Genomic DNA, 25,209 nt, shown 5'->3' with positions numbered 1-25,209 from the left:
GCACTAAGTGCCAAGCACTGTTATATAGTGATATATATTTAGCATCACACAAATCTCATAATAACTTTACAGAACAGACATTGTCATTATCATAATTTAATGGAAAAAGAAACTGACACTCCAAAAATTAAATAACTTGCACAAAATTAATAGCAAGGAAGGAAGGAAGGCAAACTTCAAACCCAAACACACTACACTAAACTCCTAAGGACTGGTAAGCAAAAATCCAAGCAGCAGGAACTAACTCTGCAATGATTCATTTTCACCCAGTCCATTTTGCTGAATGTCAAGGACATCATGACCTAGCAGCCAGGGTTGTAAGAAATTGGAGAAAAGAATATTCCAATACTATTTTCTTTCTTTAATGAGTACCAGTGAGACATTTGAATATCTCCCTCACTGTACAATATGAATAATGCTTCTGAGTCCACTGATTCATTCGTTTACTACACATTGGTGAAAGTAGCTCCGATGAGCCTAAATTGTACTAGAATTCGAGGTCAATCTGCAACATGTCACGAAAATACAGAGCAAGAAATAATTGAGAAGACTCTTATGAACATGGTGCTTCTGAATTTTCATGACCATAAACACTTTGGCATGGTAACTCAGTGATTCTCCTTGTACTCTTTGATCATAAGGGCATTAAAGACTCCCTTTTTTTTTTAGCTATCAATCTTTTATTGGTGTTCAATTTACCAACATACAGAATAAGACTCCCTTTTATTTTTTTTTAAGATTTTATTTATTTATTCATAGAGACAGAGAGAGGGAGAGACACAGGCAGAGGAAGAAGCAGGCATCATACAGAGAGCCCGATGTGGGACTCGATCCAGGGTCTCCAGGATCACGCCCTGGTCTGCAGGCGGCGCTAAACCGCTGAGCCACTAGGGCTGCCCTGGAATTTTTTTTAATTTTTATTTATTTATGATAGTCACAGAGAGAGAGAGAGAGAGAGAGAGGCAGAGACATAGGTAGAGGGAGAAGCAGGCTCCATGCACCGGGAGCCCGACGTGGGATTCGATCCTGGGTCTCCAGGATCGCGCCCTGGGCCAAAGGCAGGCGCCAAACCGCTGCGCCACCCAGGGATCCCTAAGACTCCCTTTTAATGTCAATACAAGTTGTGACATATGAGCCTAACAAGAAATGTCTTCACATTAGTCCTTCTTAAATGGTGAAGAGAAGAAATACATTGAGATTTATCCAACCTATGTATACCTCAAACCTATTCTATACTATAGAGGCCCCAAAGAAACAGACCAGGGAAAACAAACATATCTTGACTCAGCTAAGGTGCACAATGATGATAATTCATATTTACTCAAACACTCCAAACTTCAAAATATGCTCACAAAGAGACATCATATCAATTTATATAAAAGAGAACAGAAACTTTGCTTTCAGCAGAATAATAAACTGTACTAAGTCTATCTTTTAGGCACCTGTCCAGGCCCCCCATGTTATAACCTCAGTCTACCCACACACCTTTCTGTCATGTTCATCTCATTCTACATATCTTCTGGACTTTTCTTTTGTCCCTATCACCAATCTTCCAACTCAGAAGAGTGGGTCTTTCAGAAAGAACATACTTCACTAATCCATTCATTCAAGAAAGATTTCTTGAACTCCTACTATGTCCCAGGCACTAAGCTAGATGTTAGGAATTACACTGTAGAAACAGAGGCTTGCTCCACCACCAACAAGAAACACTGTAAGTTGCACAAGATGTAAATGTCCTGGCCCCATCTTATTGGCTCATCATATCAGATTTGTCCCTCCCAACTCCAGTTTTTGTTTGCCCTTATTAGACTTAGAGATAGTTTCTGAACTCAGGGATCAGGGTTTGGTTCATCAGCATTCTACTTTTAGACTATATCCACTCTTTGGCACCCTGTCTATTCACAGAAGCCGCCAATCTGGCTTTGAAGTAGAAACTTCAACAGTAAGAGCTCAACTGGTTTGTAAGCCCACGATAGATACTAAGATACCTGACTTCTTTCTTTGAATTCCTGCTCTTACATCTTTTTTTCAGTTCAGTTATCCTCTCATCTGTACTGGTCTTATTTTCCCCTTCCATTCTTCTTGCTTCACCCTTTTTGTCCTCTGGCCTGTACCCTTTAAAACCCTGGTAATCTACACTGGTAATCTCCCAAGTCACTCTTTGATAGAGCCTGAAAACCCATCACACATTTCTTGATGGACTGTGCATATTTTCCAGACTTCCTGGATACCAAGGCTGACATAGTTGACATGGAATCCAGCTAGTCCAATCAAAGATATCTACTTCAGTGAAGTCCTTAAAAACATCATCCTCTGGGTCATTTGCACATCGTGGTCATCATCATTGTTGGGCAAAGATCTAAGCTTCCTACTTTGGTAGATGTAAGGCTTTGGATTCTGGTCCTCTCCAGAGGTTTGGGAAACCTCCCAAATTCCATGGCATAAGAAGATGCCCATATTCACTTGATGGGATGAGCACTGGGTGTTATACTATATGTTGGCAAATTGAATTTAAATTTAAAAATTAATTAAAAAAAGAATTATAACTTTAAGGGTTAAACACAGCCTGTTACATAACAGGCTCTAGATAAATGCTAAAAGAAACAAACAAACAAACAACAAAAAAGATGTCCATATTGCCTCAGTGGAAGACTGGACCCTAGCCCTCAAACACTCCCCAGCAACAATGTATTGCAGTAGAATGAATACTAGACTGGATATAAGAAAGTCTGGGTTCTCCTCTTATGCCACTGATTTACTTCGAGACTATGGGCAAGTTCTTTGGGGGCAGGCTTCTGGTAACTCACACACAGAATGTAGAGACCATTCTAAGTCTTACTCCATTTTCAGCTCACGATGTCCACAAATCTGTTTCTGCAGCCTCTGTAACCAATAAGAGAGATTTTTGTAGCCATTTTATTCTGTTTGGGAAGCCACATGTTTATGGTTCCTAGACCACTGTGGCTGCGCTGGGTAGAGCTACGTACGTAAAAACAAACAAACAAAGCCAAACAAAACAGAAGGGTCAAGATAAAATGTGGGCTGTAGGTGCTTCTGTTTCACATTCAGACAACAAAATTCCAGCAGAGCAGAGCTCACAGTGATCAGTGTCCTGGAAACCGCCGCCTGAGAGTGTTACAAGAACCACCAGTAAACAGAAATCTCACAGAGGAAGACATAGACATGGCCAACAAGTACATGAGGAAATGCTCTGCATCACTTGCCATCAGGGAAATACAAATCAAAACCACGATGAGATACCACCTCACACCAGTGAGAATGGGGAAAATTAACAAGGCAGGAAACCACAAATGTTGGAGAGGATGCGCAGAAAAGGGAACCCTCTTGCACTGTTGGTGGGAATGTGAACTGGTGCAGCCACTCTGGAAAACTGTGTGGAGGTTCCTCAAAGAGTTAAAAATAGATCTGCCCTACGATCCAGCAATTGCACTGCTGGGGATTTACCCCAAAGATATAGATGCAATGAAATGCCGGGACACGTGCACCCCAATGTTTATAGCAGCAATGTCCACAATAGCCAAACTGTGGAAGGAGCCTCGGTGTCCATCGAAAGACAAATGGATAAAGAAGATGTGGTCTATGTATACAATGGACTATTACTCAGCCATTAGAAACGACGAATACCCACCATTTCCTTCCACGTGGATGGAACTGGAGGGTATTATGCTGAGTGAAATAAGTCAATCGGAGAAGGACAAACATTATATGGTCTCATTCATTTGGGGAATATAAAAAATAGTGAAAGCGAATAAAGGGGAAAGGAGAAAAAATGAGTGGGAAATATCAGAAAGGGAGACAGAACATGAAAGACTCCTAACTCTGGGAAATGAACTAGGGGTGGTGGAAGGGGATGAGGGGGGGGGGGTGGGGGTGACTGGGTGATGAGCACTGGGGTGGGCACTTGACGGGATGAGCACTGGGTGTTATTCTATATGTTGGCAGTTGAACACCAATAAAAAATAAATTTATTAAAAAAAAAAAAAAGAACCACCAGTAAAGCAGTAAACCGAAAGCACCGTGGTAGCTGATGGAGGAGACAGAAGTGCAGAGGCCCCTCTGCAGATGAGTTTCTTCCTTTCACTGAACCACTCCAGTGGCAGGAACCAAACTGCACCCCCCCGAGACATTTAAACGATGTTCATATTTTAGCACTTGAACATCAGCTCTGGGAAGACCTAAAATGGGGCTAAGTGAAAATTGGCTAACATTTGCCTTGACATTGTCGGTGGCCTTTCTCTAATGTCAAAGATGGATTTGCATAATGATGCTGCAAGCTTGGGGGAAAAAACTGTGCACCAGCAGGAGGTTTCCTGGCTGGCTTTATGGTTCAGTTTAGCTCAGCGGTGACTCTCAAGATGAAGAAAATCTCCTTTCAGAAATCCACCCAGTGCACAAGTTCTCAGACAGAAGAGTAACAGCCTAATGACCATTTAACTCACAACCTGATTTCCAACTTATAATTAAGATAGGCCCGATAAGCAACCAATTGACTGGGCAACCTTTTGCTTTGGTATCAAAGGGGCTTCAGAGAAGAGAGAGACCCAGCGATGTTACCTCATAAATCTCTTCTTGATTAAAATTCTTTTTAAGCTGGCCAGATGCCTGATAGAGGCCAACTTCTAAAGACTGCCTCTGTAACAGGTGTGTGAGATTGTGCAATCCTCTCTTTCCAAGGTCACTACCAGTCATAAAATGTCTCTCTTGACTGTGTCCATAAGGGAAAAATGCTGAACTAGCTGAGGCCCCTTCAGTCACCATCTATTCAGTGCCCCCCATGGGGGGGCACCAAATAACCTCAGGCTCTTTCCCAAGTGCTTTCTCCTGATCCACCCCTGCTCTCACAAAAGGTTTGAGGACCCTTCTCCTAGTCCCTGAGGACTACCCTACAGGATCACTTCTCATAGTCTGTCAAGAGGTTGTCTAGTTTTGTTCTACTTCCGGTTGTGAACAACAGATCCCATTTTCTAAAATGTTCAAGGAATATATAAAAGCTCTTGCAATACCTTGAGAGGAAAAATTAGAAGAATAAAATTCTTAAGGTACTGGAATGAAGCTGCTACTACAAGGGGACTCTCAGGAGCAGGCAGCCAGTGGACAGACAGATTTCTGAAGGCAGCAGGCTCGCTTGGCATCTGGGAAATCACAGCATTTGCATCAGCAGTGAGATGGACCTGTACCCACGCAGACCATATTTCCACGCAGACCAAACAATATATTGCATGTTGAGATTTCATGGCTTACAGAGCCCTTTCTGTCTTTTCATATAACATATTATATATTTTTCATTCTCTCATTGATTAAAAGAATTTCCACACAAAGTCTGGATTCCTCTATGGAATTGATAAGTATCCAGGATTATTTCAAGCAAAAATGGCAAATAACCCCTTTTCATTCATTCACACTAATTAGGTTCAAATTGTGGTTTATGTATACAATGGAATATTACTCAGCTATTAGAAATGACAAATACCCACCATTTGCTTCAACGTGGATGGAACTGGAGGGTATTATGCTGAGTGAAGTAAGTCAGTCGGAGAAGGACAAACATTATATGTTCTCATTCATTTGGGGAATATAAATAATAGTGAAAGGGAAAATAAGGGAAGGGAGAAGAAATGTGTGGGAAATATCAGAAAGGGAGACAGAACGTAAAGACTGCTAACTCTGGGAAACGAACTAGGGGTGGTAGAAGGGGAGGAGGGCGGGGGGTGGGAGTGAATGGGTGACGGGCACTGGGTATTATTCTGTATGTTAGTAAATTGAACACCAATAAAAAAAAAAATAAAAAATAAAAAAAACAAAATGGAATTGTTTCTTTGTTTGGTTGTCCTGCTTCTAAGGCACTATCACGAAGAATCTGCATGTGTAGTTCTGCTCTGATCATTTTATCCTGTCCTGTGTAGAAATAACTTTTACCAGACTTCAAATCCCGCAGAAACATATCTTCCAGCTTATGTCTGGTCTGAACCAGAGTTGCAGCTTGTACAATTTGCTAACCGGCAATTGGCCCTAGAACCACATAAACACAGAATAGACAGAGATTGATTCAGAATTTCTGATTTTTTTAAGGGCAAGAGGGCAAATGCCTAGCTTCTCTAAGGCGAAAAGGCAGCAGCAGAAACAAAAGCCACATCCATTTCTTAATACATTATTATTATTATTATTATTATTATTATTATGATAACACTGCACTTGTACAGCACTTTACAATTTACCAAGCCTTTCGACAACCATGATATCATTTGATACTCACACCAGCCCCGTGGGGCAGATGTTCATCAACACAGGCACTTGACAGATGAAGAAATTCAGGCACAAAAAGGTTAAGTGACTTACCAAAGGTTGCACTGTGAGTTGGAAAGCATAAGAATCAGTTGCCTTTTGTGCTAGAAAAATGAGGAATGGAGGTATCTGAAGAACTCACAATTCTGTCCCCTAAGAGTCCTCCTGATGGAGAGGAATATAACTAAAACTTTCATTTGGCAGTGTGTGGCATGCTCATCTTTATTTCCACTAGTGTTTTCAGTGTGTGAAACATGCAGAAGCAGCAGACATGCAGGCTGCTCAGTGAAACTGGCATGATGCAGATGCGATAGCTAATATTCGATAACGAGCTAATGCTCGACATTATGTGCCAAATAATCAATGTGCACTGTAACCTAAGCACCACAAAACCCCGATTAAAGTGTGGATTCGTTTGGATTTCATGATTGTTTATTTCCTGATAATCTTGGTAAATGAAAATCTACCCCTCTAGGAAGCAAGGGAGGAATTTCCTTATGGCTTATTTTTTACTAACCATCAGCCAGCCCACCTGACAAAGGCCAAACATGAACTTGTTGAACATTCACAGAGACAGACACATCTTAAGACTGAGATATTCCACAAGATCTGTTGGGATTAAATTCCAAGTCCTTCAATAGCCGTGTTCCCCAGTCTCTCTGGAGTTTAACAACAAATACCAATTAACAAGAACATGGCAAAACCTTCTTCTCCCCTTCCTGCTGAAATTTTTTTCCAAAAGGGGAAAAAAATTAAATGGAAGTGCTAGCATATTCTATGAAGGTAGGCTTTCAAATATAAAAAAAAAATAGGAAATTCGCAACATTGGTAGCAAACTTTGCTTTCCTGAGAGATGTTTTTAAGGTAATTTGATATTCTGTATTCTACAGGCCACTTCTACAGGGGAAAATGAAATTTATTCACGGAATTTTATTGTTGAAAAATAGCTACTAAGCCTGCTAGCGGAAATGTGTTTATGTGGAAAGCTGCACTTTGAAGAAGGTAATTACTACTTTTATATGTTTCCATTGCCACTGCTCAATTCTCATTTTCATAGTTGAAAAAGAAAAACAGGTTTAAATAATGCAATGCTTATTAGCGTACAAATATGGACCTAATTGTCTCTTTCTGACTCTCAGAAGTAATTGGCAATGTCTTCTATGTAAGTGGGTTAAGAAATGTGCCACAGATGCAATTATAATAAAAACTTTCATTTGGAAATTGCAACCTTATCTTCATTGTCTTTTAGTAGTTCCACAATAGCTCCCTGTCACTCTGCACTCTCCTTAGAGGATCTGTTATAAGGATATGTGTAGAGCAGTAAAAACAATATACCCAGTGTATTGAATTATAGCAGTCCATCAGTGCCCTGTAGCACTCTGGAATACCACTCATACTCAGGTTGCATTGAACAAAGCCAAAAGGAGAGTTGAAAATAAAAGCAAAATGGTTATTTGGCATGAAGTAGACCTTGAGATAACCCCCAGGTTTTTTTGTTTTTTGTTTTGTTTTGTTTTTAAAATTAGATTCAGTTTCCTTTTCAACTGGACAAAGCAATTCAGGAAGTAGCATGGCCTGACTGTTCTAGAATTTTCTTAGAAATCTTTTCACTGACCTTTTCTAAGCCTCGAAAAATGTTTCCGCCTAACACTGCACATTTCTTTTTCCTACGAGCTTAGAAAATTCCTCTCACATTTCAAAACATGTGCTAGAGATTGATGAGATTTTAGTTAAATTTGCTTGATGATTATAAACACTCATTTAAAAAACACTAGGCTCATTTCTATATGTGATTGCTCAACCTGGGAAAGTAAAAAACTCAAAAAAACAGATTTCTTTTTTGTTGTGTATTGCCAAATACTAGTTTAGCTGATTGTGTTTGTTTGTTTGGTTAGATTTTTATCCAGAATGAATAATCTAATTGCCATTTCATAGATCCCCATATATATATGAATTTCAAAATATCCTTGCTATGTATATTCCATGAAGCCAGTTTTCAGTACATTTGTTTTATGTTATACTGACATCTATGGACTCCGTAAGAGAAATTCAGCTTTTTAGAAAAATTCTCTTGGCTGCTTATAAGCAACTTAAAATGTAACTCAACTATGTAAGATGAAGAATCTCTAAATCTACTATGAGTAAGCCACTGGCTAATCTTTGAATCTTACCACTTAACTCAAAATCATTACAAAGCTCTTTTACCTACCTACAATCAAAACTTAAGGAAGAGGTGCTGAGTGTCCACTAGTAAAGCATTAGCATCTCCTCTTTAATGAAGGATGGTCCTTATTAGTGAGACAATAAGGGGGGGTCCTGTCAGTGCATACACATTTTTTACTGTATTCTTACGATAATATTCATTACTGTAATTACTGTGTGTCAAATACTGCACTAAATACTAGGGATATAATAATGCATAAATAGACACTGGCCCTGCCCTTAAGGAACTCACAGTCTAATGGAGGAGATGGAGAAATAAAACAAGCAATTTACAACAGAGTATGATAAGTACTATGATAGGATATATTTGTCAGAATAGGCTAAATCCTATAACAAATCTCAAGATATCGGTGGCTTAACTCTGTAAAGGTTTTTTGTTCATTCAAGTCAAAGTCCAATGTAAGCAGAAGGAGGCAGAGGGGCCTCTATTCCAGTCATTTAGGGACCCAGACTCCTTCAATCTTATAATAATAACACCACCTTCAAGACATGGTTTCTAAGATTGTTGTGGAAAGAAGGAGAGCTTGGGAGAAAACACAACACCCTTACCTGGCTCTGCCCAGAAGCGCCACATCAATTCTGCTCACATTGCACAGGGGAGAACCGATCAGATGGCCCCACTTACAAAGGAGAACTAGGAAAGGTAGTTCAGCTGTGTCCCTAAGAGAAGGAAACAGGCTTGGTCAACAACTATTGATAAGTTGATATAACTACTGGCAAGTAGAGGAAGCCAAGAAAGTTAAAAAAAAAATTATCTCAAATCTAATCTTATATATCTTGTTAGAATAAGTAAGAACCATAGAAAACTGGAGAAAATGGAGGAGAAAGTTAACTAGTAACTAGCTAACTAAGAACTAGATAATGAATAACTTGAGTAAGCCAAGAGGCTTAGAATGATAATTTCAACTATAAGTTCTCATTTCTTGCTTGACTGTTGATAACTAGATGTAACTAGTGTTGACTACACAACCACTTCAGGGAAAATAACTACAATAAGCAGAGTAAACAAAAAAGCTAAAAACTCAATCTTTCCAAATCTAACTTTTTATTTTTTTGTTAAATAGAATAGCAACTCAGAACTACATAAAACTAGAGAAAAAAGAGAAAAAATCTATAACTAGTTACCTAGTAGCAAGATAACTAACAGCTACATACGACAGACAACTACAACAATTGGAATAAGCCAAGAGAATCAGAAATGCACATTCCACTCCATACTAATGTCCCATTTCTTACTTGAATAACAATGGGTTACTAGACATTGCTGGTTGTAACAATGTAAATAGTTAACTAGAGAGAACTAGAATAACTAGAGGACACCAAAAACTGAAAATCGCATTCTTCTCAACTTTAACTTCTTATTTCATGCTCTGAGTATTGTCTAGCTCTGGATTTCCTCATTATTGTAATATGTCCCCTATTAGGGTGCCTCACTGTTTCATTGTAAATCCTATCTGCTCCTACTTCATACTACCCTGATGTTGAAGAACAATTCCTTGACTCAATGGCTACTTCAAAATGTATGCTCCATTACAGGTTAGAGCCCAATACTGCTGGATCGTGCTTAGTGGTAGTGGGCCACAAAAAGCCAGGTATGGAGTAAGGTCCTGTTTATGCAAAAGGAGAAGGAGCTGCTAGAACATGGAATATATCTGAAATACAGAGAGAGCCAAGCAACTAGATAGACAATGGAAGTTATGGGAAAGTACATTTGCAAATGGCAGAATCCCAGATCGAAGTCACTTGAAAAGAAAAATAAAATTATTGGCTCATATAACTGGGAATCAAGGTACATCTGAAATATCTAGACCAGACACTCAAGTGATACCATCAGGAATATCTCTGTCCATCTTTTGCCTTTGCTTTTCTTTATTTGTTGGCCTCATTCTTTTCTAATAAGTTAGGTTTTTCCTCATGGCAGGTTTTTCGTTATGGCAGGGATGATGACTGCTTACAGCCCTCTTTCTCCTAGATTTCTGACACAGAAAGCAAGTCCATTTTTCTCTAGCTCAAAATTGAAAACCTCAAGGAAGGACTCAAATTGGCTAAGCTTGATTATATGCTTAACCCAGAACAATCAATGTGGTTAGAGGAATGAAGTTTTATGTTTGGAGGGGCCTGAGTCAGAAGCCCACCCCTGTGACCAGTGAGACAGGGCACTATGATTAGCAGCTGCCTCACCAGAATCACTCGATTGGACAGGAGAAGCATTCCCCCAAAGGAAGTGGGGATGCTAGACAGTAAAACCAAATACAACCAGCACCAGGTCCGAGAACCTATAATTTAATTTTCTGAGAAAAGTGCAAACCTGGACCTCTATTAAGATATTATCCAGGAATTTGACACAGATTGGAACTAAATTTGCTCTAGGATGTTGCTAGCTGAAGGATTTGTGCTGTTAGAGTCTTTATTAGGCAGTCACATCTAATTAAGATAGCAGGAGGCATGGTTGGAATTGAAAGACACAAAGGTGAAGCCACATTTGGTGTAGAATGGAGGACTCTCAAGAGATATGTAATCTAGAAGATGTGTAATCTTATAATAAGTCCAGTGAGGCAACCTGTATATTTTACTACAATGGGTACAAAAATGGAGTCATTGATCAAAAATCCAGGGATGATGTACTGAAGAGAAGTGTAATGTACTGACTAAGGTGTCAAAGATGAACCCTCCAGATCCAGGAGATGAATCGGGCCATAATTGGAGATGTAATGGCCAAGGAAAGATAGGGCGCAGGATTTTTGCCCAAAGATGCATATATTTGTGCATATTTTTGAGAGAATACAGTTTAAAAACAATGGATAGCATCATAACTCCAAAGTTGTGACACACCTATGACCAAATTATGAAGGTCCATGCATAAAATAGTGTTTGGATATACTAAATTATATAATGCATATAAAGTATTTTTTACAATGAGCACATATTAAGTATTCAGTCAATGGTTCTATTATTAATACTACTATTACTATGCACATGGCACTATGCCCATACAATATATACAATCTGTGACAATTTTATTTAATAGGTATTGCTCCTCCATTTTATTTTTTTAATGGAGTGAAACAATAAAAACAAAAAGAAACACAATAGGGGAGAAGGTAGGAACTACTATGATAAAAATATGGAATGCTTCATGAATTTGCATGTCATCTTTGCGCAGGGGCCATGCTAATCTTCTCTGTATCATTCCAATTTTAGTATATGTGCTGCCAAAGCGAGCACTGCTACTCCATTTTTTATTTTTATTTTTTTAAGATTTTATTTATTTATTAATGAGAGACACACAGAGAGAGGCAGAGACACAGGCAGAGAGAGAGGCAGAGTGAGAGAAGCAGGCTCCATGCAGGGAGCCTGACGTGGGACTCCAACCCTGGTCTCCAGTCTCACACCCTGGGCCGAAGGCAGGTGCCAAACCGCTGAGCCACCCAGGCATCCCATTTGAAACAATTTGCAAAGATAACAGAAATGTTCATTTGTGGAGTTGGAATTTATTTTTTTAACTTTATTTATTTATTTATTTATTTATTTATTTATTTATTTATTGGAGAGAGAGAGAGAAAGAGACAGCAAGCGTGAGCAGGGGAATGGGCAAAGTGAGAGATGCGGGGCTCAAACCCAGGGCCCTAGGATCATGACCTGAACCGAAGGCAGATGCTTAACCAACTGATCCACCCAGGTGCCCTGCAGAGCTGGAGTTTAAATCTGATCTGTATGACTCCAAGATGTGTATTCTTACCAGTATGCTACATCTCATGGAATGCTGGTGATATCCTATGAATGACCAGGCAATTTACAGTCTATATTTGATGTTTAGAGCATGGTGTAGACTCTGGTAGTTGGCATTTTTATCCCTTATAGGATGAGAAATCTGTTGTTTAGAAGGTTGACTTGACATTTCTGGAGTTTTTCATAGAATTAATGATGCCACTAGAGCTGTGCAGAATGAGGTGTTCTACTCACTCAAGCAAGGATATTAGAGTACATCATATTATAGCTGTACATCACATTATTGCTCAGGTAGACTGAAATCCCAGGGTATTCTAGTGCATAACGAGTTACAGTGTTGTTCATAAGTCTCTGGGAGACTTCAGGTTTGTTACACAGGGGAACATGATGTGATATTCACGTTATCTACATTCCTTGGAAAGTGGATTTCTCATCTTCCTTTCAAATCTATATCAATTTGTATGTCTTCCAGAAACGTAGGCAAAAGAAAATGTAGCCTAAGAGTCATGCATGGATAAGAGGCTTCAGGCCTCAACCCTGGACAGTGAAAGCACCGAAGCCTTAATAATAGTTTAAAAACTCGAGTGGGGGGCAGCCCAGATGGCTCAGCGGTTTAGCCCTGCCTTCAGCTCAGGGCCTGATCCTGAAGGCCCGGGATTGAGTCCCGCGTTGGGCTCCCTGCACGGAGCTTGCTTCTCCCTCTGCCTGTGTCTCTGCCTCTCACGTGCTCTCTCCCTCTCTTTGTCTCTCATGAATAAATTAATAAAATCTTAAATTAAAAAAAAGCTCAAGTGGGAAATGCAACGTGGTTGGGGCTAGCTCTTTGTAAGAAGTTCTTAAAACCTTTGAACTTATGGATTTATAACTTAGTTAAACCTTTTGGCAGAAATCATCACCCCAGGCATTTGGGGGATAGTCTAATCACCCTCAAAGTTGAAGGTACCACCTTTGGCATCTTGCTTATTAAGCCCAGTTATGAATCCTACATATCTGGGATGCTTCCTCAGGGCAGCCTTTGTCATTTCCTGGATGGTTGCTACCTACTCACTATGCTTCTGAGATCCATGGAACATTAGGGTCCTATCACATATATATTGATGTTTCTAGGGAGGAAAGTAAAAATCAAATTAAATCAAATCAAATAAAAACAAAATAAAATTAAAATATGAGGTCAAAATGTTTGGGGAATAGTGGTTAAATTTTCAACAGGTTTATCATCCATTATGGGACATCTTAGAGGTTTTTATAAGCTCGTATATGCTAAGAATCTTTAGGAGAAGCAACTAATATGAAGTTTTCCAAATGTATTTGACCAGGGTTTGTTTCTTCTTGATGACTACATACTACCATCTTATAGAAAACTAGTATGTTTCCATGAAACACAGCTTAAGGAATGCCAGTCTAGGCTAGTGTAGCAATAATAAGTATGATGTATATCCACTGTATTTATACTAGGTGATCAAGGTGGTGTCAGAAGTTTCTGGCAGCTCATCTAAAAGTTCTCAAGTCAATGCAGAGAAAGATCAAGAAGAACGCTATCCCCACCAGGCAGCATGTCTGACAAGTCTTTCGAACTCAGAAGCCAATGTCTGACACAGGTCCTTTGAGCTGCGCCTTTGAGGTGCACCTGGGCTATACACCCTCCCCCTGCCTTGCTCTGCTCTGCTTAGTGTTGAAGGTTGGAGTTTATTGGTGTATACTGCAGTTTTGTCACTGGCATGGAAGCTCCTCTCTACATCCCAGTCATAATGGCATTAACCCTGACTATTTGCCTCGTTCTTGTCATACCCCTCTCCCTGGTGATGATACATGATTAAATGATTGACTGTGATGAGTAAATAAAATCACATATGTCTTAGGAGGTAAATTAAATTATATATGTAAAGCACTCAAAACAGTGCCATATGACATTCACTCAGCAAATGTTAGTTCCCAAATGGATCTTGCAAATCTCCTTAAAACCTGTAGCATCCATTCAATGCTTTTACTTTTCATTTGTGCACATCTTGAAAATATTTGGAATTTTTTTTAAAGCACAAACATGAATCAACTTCATTTAAAAAATTAAAATAGCTACAGAAACCTATCACAAAAAGACAAGTACTATATTATTCCATTTATATGAAGTGGAGTAGAGTAGTAAAATTCATGGAGAGAGAAAGTAGAATGGTGGTGGCCAGAAGCCGCAGGGGAGAGTGGATGAGAAGTTACTAATGGGTAGGGAGTTTCAGTTTGGGAAGATGAAAAATTTCTGGAGGTCGATGGTGTTGACAGTTGTACAACAATGTAAATGTACTTAGTGTCACTGAATTGCATACTTCAAAAATGGCTAAGAGGGATCCCTGGGTGGCGCAGCAGTTTAGCGCCTGCCTTTGGCCCAGGGCGCGATCCTGGAGACCCAGGATCGAATCCCACTTCGGGCTCCCGGTGCATGGAGCCTGCTTCTCCCTCTGCCTGTGTCTCTGCCTCTCTCTCTCTCACTGTGTGCCTATCATAAATAAAAAAAATTAAAAAATTAAAAAAAAACAAAAATGGCTAAGATAGTAAATTTTGTTTTGGGTTTATTTTACCACAATTTAATGTTCTTAATTAAAATTAAAAATATAACTAAACTAAAATGTTTCTCTCTCTTCCTCTTCTCCTTAAAAAAACCTCTGCCTCCCTTTAGTCTCCTATTCAACTAGCTTTCCATACTGCCACTAGAATGGTGAGTCTGGCCACAATCCTCCGTATTAACCACTATGAGATAAAATGCAGTATTCACCCTGACATGCAAGGCTTTTCCCTTAAAGCCCCTACCTAGCCTCATCTCCTAACACTGCCCTGCTTTGTATCTCTAGTCAAACCACACAAAATTGCTCTTATTTTTCCAAATGTGGTATTTCACGACTTCTTGTCTTTGCCTAAAATGCTTTCTCAGACTCCCTTATCTGCCTGACAAACACCTCATCCTTCAAGGCAAGGTTTGGTGGGGCCTTCTTTGACACCCTCACCCCCTCAGGCCAGGCAGAACACTGCCTCTTTTGTGCCACCACTCTCCCTAATATGGCACTCTATCACCGCAGGTAGCACGCTGCATTGCAATGGTTTGTTTATATGTCCATGCCTGTCACTAGATTGGGAGGACCTCAAAGGCTCATTCATGTTTGTATTCCCAGGGTTTAGAGCTCATATATTGCTACATAGGAATTGATTAATGCATTGTTGAGTGAGTGAATAAATATAGAGAAGTGGAACCACTGATCTGTTCATTTTTATCCCGGTTTCCACCACTACTATCGATAGAAATTCCAAAACAAATTCCTTAAAGACATTTTGTGTTGTCTGGGCAGCAGGTTGATCCATACCTGGTGACAGAAAAGAAAGAGTGGCCAACCTCAAATGCCTAAATGTGTCTGCCTTCTTTTCTGCCCCTAAAGAAACCACACCAGGCTTGGAACCAAGAATGTTTCCCTTTCACACTGTCTAACTAATAAAGGATTAGCAGCACCAGAGGGGACTCCCTGAAGGAAAAGGAAATTTTTTCTGGTTTTCCCACATTGGAGCTGAACTCTGTTTTTCATAGAAATGCTATTATATATGACGCACACACTATTATACTTCAAGCATATTATGGGTTAAGTAGCCTTGGGTGAGCTGGTTTGGGAGTATGCCTATAATTTATAACATTGTTTATATGGGAAAATTGTTTCTGAGTTCAAAAAAACAAACCTTTGGAACGTAACTTGGTGACTTCCGGAATTCTTTTAGAAAGTACCGTGAGCATATCAATGGAAATCTAGAGATACATGAAAATGAAATGTTTTAATATATGATGATGGCTATAGTTAACGGTCACATTACAGGTATTCTGACTAGATTATACCAACTCTGACCTGCAGTTCTTGAATTACACATTATTGCCACTTGGTATTCTATACCAAGGTAATCGAAATAAAGTTGAAAGAATGGAAGTTTCCGTTTTGACCCCATCTCACAAAAGTCTACTGTTCAGTACAACCTATGAGTGTCATACAAGATGCCTGCAACTTTGCTTTAGGACACAAGCAGCCAGCAAAAGGGACACACCCTCTTTCAAGCACTTTTACAGCAAAATGTCAGGCCATGAAAATGACTCACTGGCTTACAGTTTGTCATCAGGGTAAAATATTCCCTGAAATAAAACAGTCTTCTGTAGGGACCCTCTGTGTGTAAACAGATGCATTTGCAAGCCCACATGACCTAAATGGTTATTTCTGGCCTTTCTCCTTCCCACATCCAAATGTTTGTGATATATTACTATGCAGTTGAAGGCTGCAAGGCAATATGCATGATTTGAGAGGAAACAGTTCATTTACTGACACTACACAGAAAAGTTGAAGAAAGAGGCTTTCTTAAAAAAAATAGAAGCAGGAATGTAAAACTGCTTTTAAGAATCACCATTTTCCTGTTAGAAAAAACAATCATGGATATCTGTCAAATACTAATGACAGGTCTGTCAATCACACCCCAACCGCACCCCTCCATGTTTTCAAGAGCTTGTCTTCTTATTGTAAAACTAGCTTTTAACTATTTCCAAAGCAACAGAATTATATTGCTGCTATGTGTGACTGAAATGCATGACAGGTTGTTTGGATTGCAATCCCAAGGCCCCAGTTATGACCCTACCAGGGAACACACTCTCCTCATTCAATAGAGCCTTGTGTCTACATAATGTCAAACAAATGGTAGGGCACTAAACAAATAATGAGCTGATTCAGTAACCTGTGGAGTATCTCAGGTTGGGCCTACACCAGAGGTTGGCAACTTGAAATTCTTCTGAGAGGCACAGTCAAGCCTGTTCTGTGAAGTTGAGGAATTGTCTGGGCCACCCTCTGACATCTCATCTTGATACACAGTTCTGAACATGTAGAACACATTCATTCATTAAATACTTAAATGAATGGACTTTAAGGAAAGACTCTCAGATCTGTATGAGGTGTACTAAAGTCACCTGATTTTGTCCTCTTTTATCCATCTGATTCATACTCATTTAAAGGAACCATCTACTCAGGCGTGCAATATTTAAAAAAATGTTCCGCCAGGGACATCTTAGGCTAAGGCAAATTAAGGGGATTGATCTGCTTGTCTGCTGACTTAGGGCAAGACTGGGTTCAAAAAAAGCCATATATTGGGATCCCTGGGTGGCGCAGCGGTTTGGCGCCTGCCTTTGGCCCAGGGCGCGATCCTAGAGACCCGGGATCGAATCCCACATCAGGCTCCCGGTGCATGGAGCCTGCTTCTCCCTCTGCCTGTGTCTCTGCCTCTCTCTCTCTCTCTGTGACTATCATAAATAAATTTAACAAAAAAAAAAAAAAGAAAAGAAAAAAAAAAGCCATATATTAAGGGTGGGTTCTATGGAGGGTAGGAGTAGGCAATGAGGGATCCCTGGGTGGCGCAGCGGTTTGGCGCCTGCCTTTGGCCCAGGGCGCGATCCTGGAGACCCGGGATCAAATCCCACATCAGGCTCCTGGTGCATGGAGCCTGCTTCTCCCTCTGCCTATGTCTCTGCCTCTCTCTCTCTCTGTGACTATCATAAATAAATAAATAAAAATTAAAAAAAAAAGGAGTAGGCAATGAGCTGAAGTGTTCAGGGCAGGTGACAGAAAAGATAGGGCTTCTCAGAGGGGCAAACTTGTCCTCTCTACCTCTGCTTTTCACGATCTCTGAATTCATCTTTTCATCCTTCCCTCTAACCTCAACACAAATTGGGTACCCAATCATTATCCAAGCTCAACTTCCCTGCCTTTCCTATGAACATTTTTAGTGTCCCATTTAGTATGGACAGCTCTTTTTTTTTTTTATTATTCATAGAGGAACGGGGGGGGGGGGCAGAGACACAGGCAGAGGGAGAAGCAGGCTCCATGCAGGGAGCCCGACGTGGGACTCGATCCCGGGTCTCCAGGATCACACCCCGGGCTGCAGGCGGCGATAAACCGCTGCTGCCCAGTATGGACAGCTCTACTGACTAATGCATCCAGTACGTGGCTACACAACTGGATTGTAATGTATCTAAAGAGAGGGACCTTGACTTCTGTTTCTTAGGATAACTATGCAATGCTGGACATCTCTTCCCTTCTTGCTCCTGGTAGATATATATTTTTTTAAGATTTTATTTATTTATTTACAGGAGACACAGAGAGAGGAGTAGAGACATAGGCAGAAGGAGAAGTAGGCTCCCTGTGGGGATCCCGATGCAGTACTCTATCCCGGGACTCCGGGATTGCCCTGAGCCAAAGGCAGACACTCAGCCATTGAGCCACCAGGTATTCCCTGGTGGATATGTGAATATATATATATTTTTTTTTTACAATATTTTACTTACTTATTTGAGAGAGAGAGAGAGAGAGAGCACAGATTGGGGAGGGTCAGAGGTAGAAGCAGACCTCCCACTGAGAAGGGGGCCTGATGGGGGTGCTAGATCCTGGGACTCCAGGATCATGGCCTGAGCCGAAGGCAGACACTTAACAGACTGAGCCATACAGGCACCCCTCCTGATAAATATTTTACCTTGATCTTCTTTGCTTACCTACATGCAAAGGGCCCTCTGATTATTAAAAACAACAAAAACATAAATCTGCCTTCTGTAAGGTTTTCTCTTCAATCTGCTTCTTTCTTACTAGAGTCTTTTCCCTAGGTGATATCATTCAGTCTCAGGATTTCCACTATCCATCACACAGATGGGGTGTTTGTTTGTTTGTTACACAGATGGTTTCTTACTGGTGGTCCCCAACTCTGATTTTGCCTCAGAATTCCAGTGCTACCTCTCCAAAGGGACTGACGATCTGGATAACTTGCTGTCTTCTCATACTTGGCTTGGGAACAAAATCCCCCTCTTCCTCGCAAACTGACTTTTCTTCCCTGATATACAGATCCCTGCTAATGGAGCATGGGATAAGTTCAGTAAGTTCAGCTTATTTCAACAATTATTTATTGGGTGCCTACCATGAACAAGATATTGAGCCCAGAAATCATGCCAGCATCTTTAAATGTTCCATCTCATTCTCTGCCTTCAGCCTATCCAGAGGCTTGGTCAGTTCTTCTTGTGAAATGTCACCCATGTCCAAACCTTCCTCTCTATTCCCTTTGCCACCCACTCCAGCAGTCCCAGGACTCATGGTTTTAAGCTTGCCTTGGAATTACCATCTAGCTGGTTTCCATGCTAGTATCTCTCCTTCCTCCATTTCAGAGGTTCTCAAACATTGCTGCCTATTAGTGAAACTTGGGGATCTTTTTAAAAATCTAAGGCCCGGGATCCCTGGGTGGCGCAGCGGTTTGGCGCCTGCCTTTGGCCCAGGGCGCGATCCTGGAGACCCGGGATCGAATCCCACATCAGGCTCCTGGTGCATGGAGCCTGCTTCTCCCTCTGCCTATGTCTCTGCCTCTCTCTCTCTCTCTCTGTGACTATGATAAATAAATAAAAAAAAAAAATTTAAAAAAAAAAAAAAAAAAAAAAAATCTAAGGCCCAGGGACATGTGGGTGGCTCAGTCGTTGAGTGTCTGCCTTCGGCTCAGGGTGTGATCCCGGGTCTTGGGATTGACTCCCACATTGGGCTTCTTGTAGGGAGCCTGCTTCTCCCTCTGCCTGTGTCTCTGCACCTCTCATGAATAAATAAATAAAATCTTAAAAAAAAAAACTAAAGGCCCTGGCTCACACCATTAAATCAGAATCTCTTGGGTTCAGACTGTGGTATCATTATTTTTGTAAAGCCCTCCAGTTGTGCATCCAAGGTTGTGTGTGAGTCAATGCTTATTTCATTCTATGCACTACTGCCAGGACTTCTACAAACACTGCTTTCCTTTTATGTAACTTACTGGCTCAAAACCTTTAATAAGCTTCCACTGCCCAGCATCAAGGCTCCTTACAATCTGACTCAATTCAGTCTCATGAAACCTGTACTGCTCCACCTCCACGACCATCTGCTGAACACATCTTCTCTGCTTATCCAAATCTCACTCATCCTCCAAAGTCCAGGTCATCCAAGAAGAAACCTTCCCTAAGGAATCCAGACCCACAGTAATTATCTACCCTCTGGGCAACTCTAGCACATTTGCCTATATCACCTTATATGGGTTAACATTCTCTGCTTTTATGTTTCATTTTCGTAATTAGTTTCTAAGTCCTGGGGACATAAGTCTCTATCTGCTTTAGATCCCCCACTGTACTTAGTCCAGTGCTTTGTACATTATAGACATTCCATAAATATGTGGTTGGTTTATGTCCAACCTATCAAAAAAATGTTACAATATAAAAAAAATGTTACAATCAACATGTAACTAACTTTATATGTTTGCGCTGTGTTGTAATATAAAATTAAGCAGTATGCTTAATCTCTCCTCTTGTCACTAGACAAACTGACAAAAAACAGGACAACGTCACTTTCAGATGGGACTGCTTATCTTGAATACCTCCTGGGTATAGCTAAGGCATGTAGATATACCATATATAATAAACCCAAGGGAGGCTATTAACAATTCAACATTTCCTGTTCGTGTGGGAATGCTAATTCCATTTATCAAACAAGGACAGAAACATTGTTTCTTTAGGCTGGTCCTCCCTTTTTGGCTCCTCCAGGTCCAAGGCTATAATCCCTATGGAGCCAGAGAAGGGAGAAAACCCTCCCACTGACCTCCTGACCACTGGCTTAGAAAGTCAGGCTGAAAATAGTTAAAGATTTCTATGTTCAGAATTGTTGAAATGGGCCATTTGTGATTGTGGTGTAGTATAAGTGGCACTAGACCTGGGGCCAGAGGGGATGGGTTCATATCCCAGATCTGTCATGTAATTGTCCTGTGATTTTTAAGTAAAATACTGAGCCTCTATGAACCTCAATTTCTTTATCGATGAAAGAGGATTAGTAATAAATGGTATAGTGTTTGGAGGACTAATAAATAAGACAATATGTGTAAGTATCCCTAGCACGCAGTAGGACCTCAATAAATGTTAGTATATTTGAATAATAATGCTAAAATATGTTATTTGCTTATTTAGCCTAAAATGCAAATATTTTAACAAAGGGGAGACATCCAGTTCTTCAATTAACATTCCATACATTTTTAAATTGCTTTTTATTTGGTAATAATTTCTAATAGGGGCGCTGGAGTGGCTCCATTGGTTAAGCGTCTGCCTTTGGCTCAGGTCTTGATCCCAGGGTCCCAGGATCTAGTCTTGCCACCAGCAAGAAGCCTGCTTCTCCCTCTCTCCCTGCCCCTCCCCCCATTTGTGCATACACGTGCGCTCTCTTTCACTCATTCTCTCTCAAATAAATAAATACAGTCTTTAAAAAAATTCTAACTTAAAAAGTTGCAAGAATAAAATGGCTTAAAGAACACCCACATACCCTTTACCCAGATTCACTTGTAATTAACATTTTTAATCATCTTCTTTTATCTATCCAATCTATCTATATTCCTGAATCATTTGAGGGTAAGTTGAATGCATCGTGACCTTTTGCCCCTAGTACTTCGGTGTATATTTCCTAGGTGTAAGGATATTTATTCTATTATGTACCACAGCCCACTTAACAACTTCTATGATATTAACATTGGTACAATATTTTATCCAAGCTTTGCCAATTGGCCCAATAAGGTCCTCTATAGCATGGGGTAGGACTGAAACATTTTCCATTTGTTTTCTCAGTATCTCAGTCCTTCCTGCTTCCTCAAGAATCCTCCTTTCCCCACCTCTAATATTTGCAAACTAGAGAAAATAAACATATTGTCACACTGAAAGACTTTGAACAAAGAGCCCTTTAAAAAAGAAAGGAAGCAAACCAATCATGATGAGGATGGGCATACCATTTGTCCAAGTAGATTAAGATATTAAAAGCATGGCCATGCAAAAAAGATTTTAGACATTTTTTTTCTCTGAAAAAGAATGTTCCAGAGAGAGAGAGTGAGAACTTGACCATGGTGGAGATCAAGCCGAAAGCTAGGTTTGCAGAAAGATTATGTCCTCCAAACTTAATAGCCAAGGAATGCTATTAGGAACCTGGGCTCATTTGGGTCCTATTGTGGGTTGAACCATGATCCACAAAAGACATGTTGAAGGCCCAGCCCACAGAGCTTGTGAATAGGGTTTTTTAAGGGGTGCCTGGCTGGCTCAGTCCAAAGACCATAGAAATCTTGATCTTGAGGTTGTGAGTTCCAGCCCCACATTGGGTGTAAAGATTACTTAAATAAATTAAAAAAAATTAAATTTGTTTAAAAAGAAAAAAAGAAAGAAATAGGGTCTTTACAGATATAATAACTTTAAGATAAGGTCATTAGGGTACACGCTAATCCAATATGACTGATGTTCTTAAAGATTTTATTTATTTATTTATTTATTTATTTATTTATTTATTTATTTGAGAGAGAGAGCAAGTAGGGGGAGGAGCAGAGTGAGCGGGAGAAGCAGACTCTGCACTGAGCTCAGAGCCCAATGCAGTGGTCAATCTCACGACCCTGAGGTCATGACCTAAATTGAAATCAAGAGTCAGACACTTAACTGACTGAGCCACCCAGGCACCCCAAGACTGGTATTCTTTTAATAGAAAAAAAGACAGACACATATAGAGAAAAGCATTACGTGGAAATATAGAGACACATAGAAGAAAGATGGTCATGTGAAGACGGAGGTAGAGATTGGAGTATTATGATGCCAGAAGCCAAGTGACCCCTGGGGTTCCCCTCACACCTTTAGAGGGAGTGAAGCCCTGTTAACATCTTGTTTTTGGACTTCTGGACTCCAGAACTGTGAGAGAATAAATTTCTATTCTTAAAAGCCATTCAATTTGTGGCACTTTGTTATAGCAGCACTAGAAAACTAATACACACCCTTATTCGGGCATTGATGAGACATTTACTGAATAACTACCACATGCCAGGCGCTATGCTAGGCACCAAGGAAATACAAAGATAAGATGGGACCTATTCAGGACGCTTGGGTGGCTCAGCAGTTGAGCATCTGCCTTGGGCCAAGGGCGTGATCCCAGAGTCCCGGTATCGAGTCCCACATTGGGCTCCCTGCATGGGGCCTGCTTCTCTCCCTGCCTGTGTCTCTGCCTCTGTGTGTGTGTGTCTCTCATGAATAAATAAATAGAATCTTAAAAAAAAAAAAAAGATGGGACCTATTCTCCCTTTAAAAGCTGACTTCAGTTTTCTATGATGGATTGGACTATTATTTTCAGGGTCCCAGAGATGCCTTTCCCTAACCTATAACCTGGCAAACACATGTTCTTTGTCTTATTTGCCCGTGTATGTAGCGTATTTAGGTACTCTAAAGACCAGGTTTCTCTTGGCATTTCGGACTATACCATTTATCCAAGGACACAGTTCTTCACAAGCTCACTCTCCCTGGGGTGGCCATGAGAGAAGAGTGGGGAAGGTTCTAGGACACCTTTCATGTTGTTTCCTGCCCGTATCTTTCCTGATGTATCCATATTCCCAATGATATTTTTCCTGCTCTAAAATGAGCTCTTCACACATTTTATGAAACACTATGCAGGGACCACAATGTGGCACTGTTTCATTCCTAAAATTTAATAAAATACACAGTTCATTTTGTGTGACAAAATGAGGTCTTCATCTCAGGGTTTATGGCGTGGGAAGGGGAGAGTGCATATCTAAGGCCCATTAAGTGTCAATCTCAGTAATGGAGCCCAGGTCATACCTCTTGAACCTTGATACCCTTGGGGCAAGCCCTTGGCAAATGGATGAAGTAGGCAGTATTTGTCTTTATTTTACTCCTACATCAATGGTTAGAGACCCCATTTTCCGTAATGGTCCCACCTTCTCCCCGCTGCCTACACCCAGTAAGGTGCCCTGACTTGTGTCCTTCCACATTCTTGCTTTGGCTGTGGTTATTCTGCCTGCTAAGGTAATAACTCATAGCAAGGGGTCAGCTAGAGGTGTGACCCCCCGCAACAGAAATATTTTCTTTTTAAAGGGGACTACCTTAGAGATGAAAAAGCCATCAAAACCAAAAGGAATATAGCTCTAAGGATGGACTGGCATGCAATGGGTCGATTGTTTGGGGCAGGAGTCCTGTACTCTGTCATATTTGTGAAAATTTTTGTACATCTCCTGTGATTCTGGTTTGAGTAATTAGGCAATGAGGTAGATAGTGGTGTCACGCATGGACATGAGGGATACAGGAAGAGGCAGGTGAGAATTATGGGTAGGGATGGAGGCAGATGATATGTTTGGTTTCATACACATTCATTTTAAGATGCCCATGTAGGGGGCAGCCCCGGTGGTGCAGCGGTTTAGCGCTGCCTGCAGCCCAGGGTGTGATCCTGGAGACCTGGGATCAAGTCCCACATCAGGCTCCCTGCATGGTGCCTGCTTCTCCCTCTGCCTGTGTCTCTGCCTCTCTCTCTCTAGCTGTGTCTCTATGAATAAATAAATAAAATCTTTAAAAAAAAATAAGATGCCCATGTAGCATTCAGGGGATTGCAGCAGGCAGTTTGATACATGGATCGTATAAGAGATGTGGCAGGTGGTACTGATTTTGGAATCATCAGTCAACAAGTCTCCTCATTCTTCTGTGAGGTCGTCATAAGTCTCTGGCTTATGAGAGAACATTCAACAGCAGGTGGATGAGACATTTTTAAAGGGATAGACATTTGCAGGTATCCTTGAAACACTTTCACGGTCTTGGCCACTAGCTGGCTTTAGCTCTCCCACTTCAATCTAACTGCTCTTGACCCAGGAGAGGTATGCGGACTCTGATTGTGAAGTGCGATGTAGGCAGTGGTTAAGGTATTCTCCGGAGAGTGGCAAGAGACCCTAGAAAGTCCAATGTCAGCCTTCTTGCCCCCACCAAGTAGCATTTATGAATCAAGGAGAAATGGACAGATTGAGTAAGAGGTTGTACACTCTTGGCTTTCGCTATACTCGTTCTTAATGCTTTGTCAAATCTTCCTGGCTTCCAGTTGGTACACCCTCCAAACC

General features: G+C 40.6%; 1 long non-coding RNA gene and 1 other non-coding gene across 3 annotated transcripts in view; one reads left to right on the top strand and one right to left on the bottom strand.

The window, feature by feature from the left end:
* The first annotated feature begins 6,910 nt into the window (after window positions 1-6,910).
* LOC102155744 overlaps window positions 6,911-25,209 on the top strand; it is a 30,103-nt gene continuing 11,804 nt past the window's right edge. For both annotated transcript variants that reach the window (XR_005385993.1, XR_005385994.1), the window contains exons 1-2: window positions 6,911-7,086; window positions 7,194-7,305. This is a non-coding gene — a long non-coding RNA (uncharacterized LOC102155744). The remainder of the gene's footprint in view (window positions 7,087-7,193; window positions 7,306-25,209) is intronic.
* On the bottom strand, window positions 11,645-11,751 carry LOC119868566. Its single transcript, XR_005386561.1, has one exon. It is a non-coding gene; the product is annotated as a U6 spliceosomal RNA (small nuclear RNA).

The sequence above is a fragment of the Canis lupus genome, chromosome X (assembly GCF_011100685.1).
Source record: "Canis lupus familiaris isolate Mischka breed German Shepherd chromosome X, alternate assembly UU_Cfam_GSD_1.0, whole genome shotgun sequence".
Lineage (NCBI taxonomy): Eukaryota > Metazoa > Chordata > Mammalia > Carnivora > Canidae > Canis > Canis lupus.
Note: the sequence above shows the minus strand (reverse complement) of the source record. Positions and strands in the feature narration are given on the sequence as shown.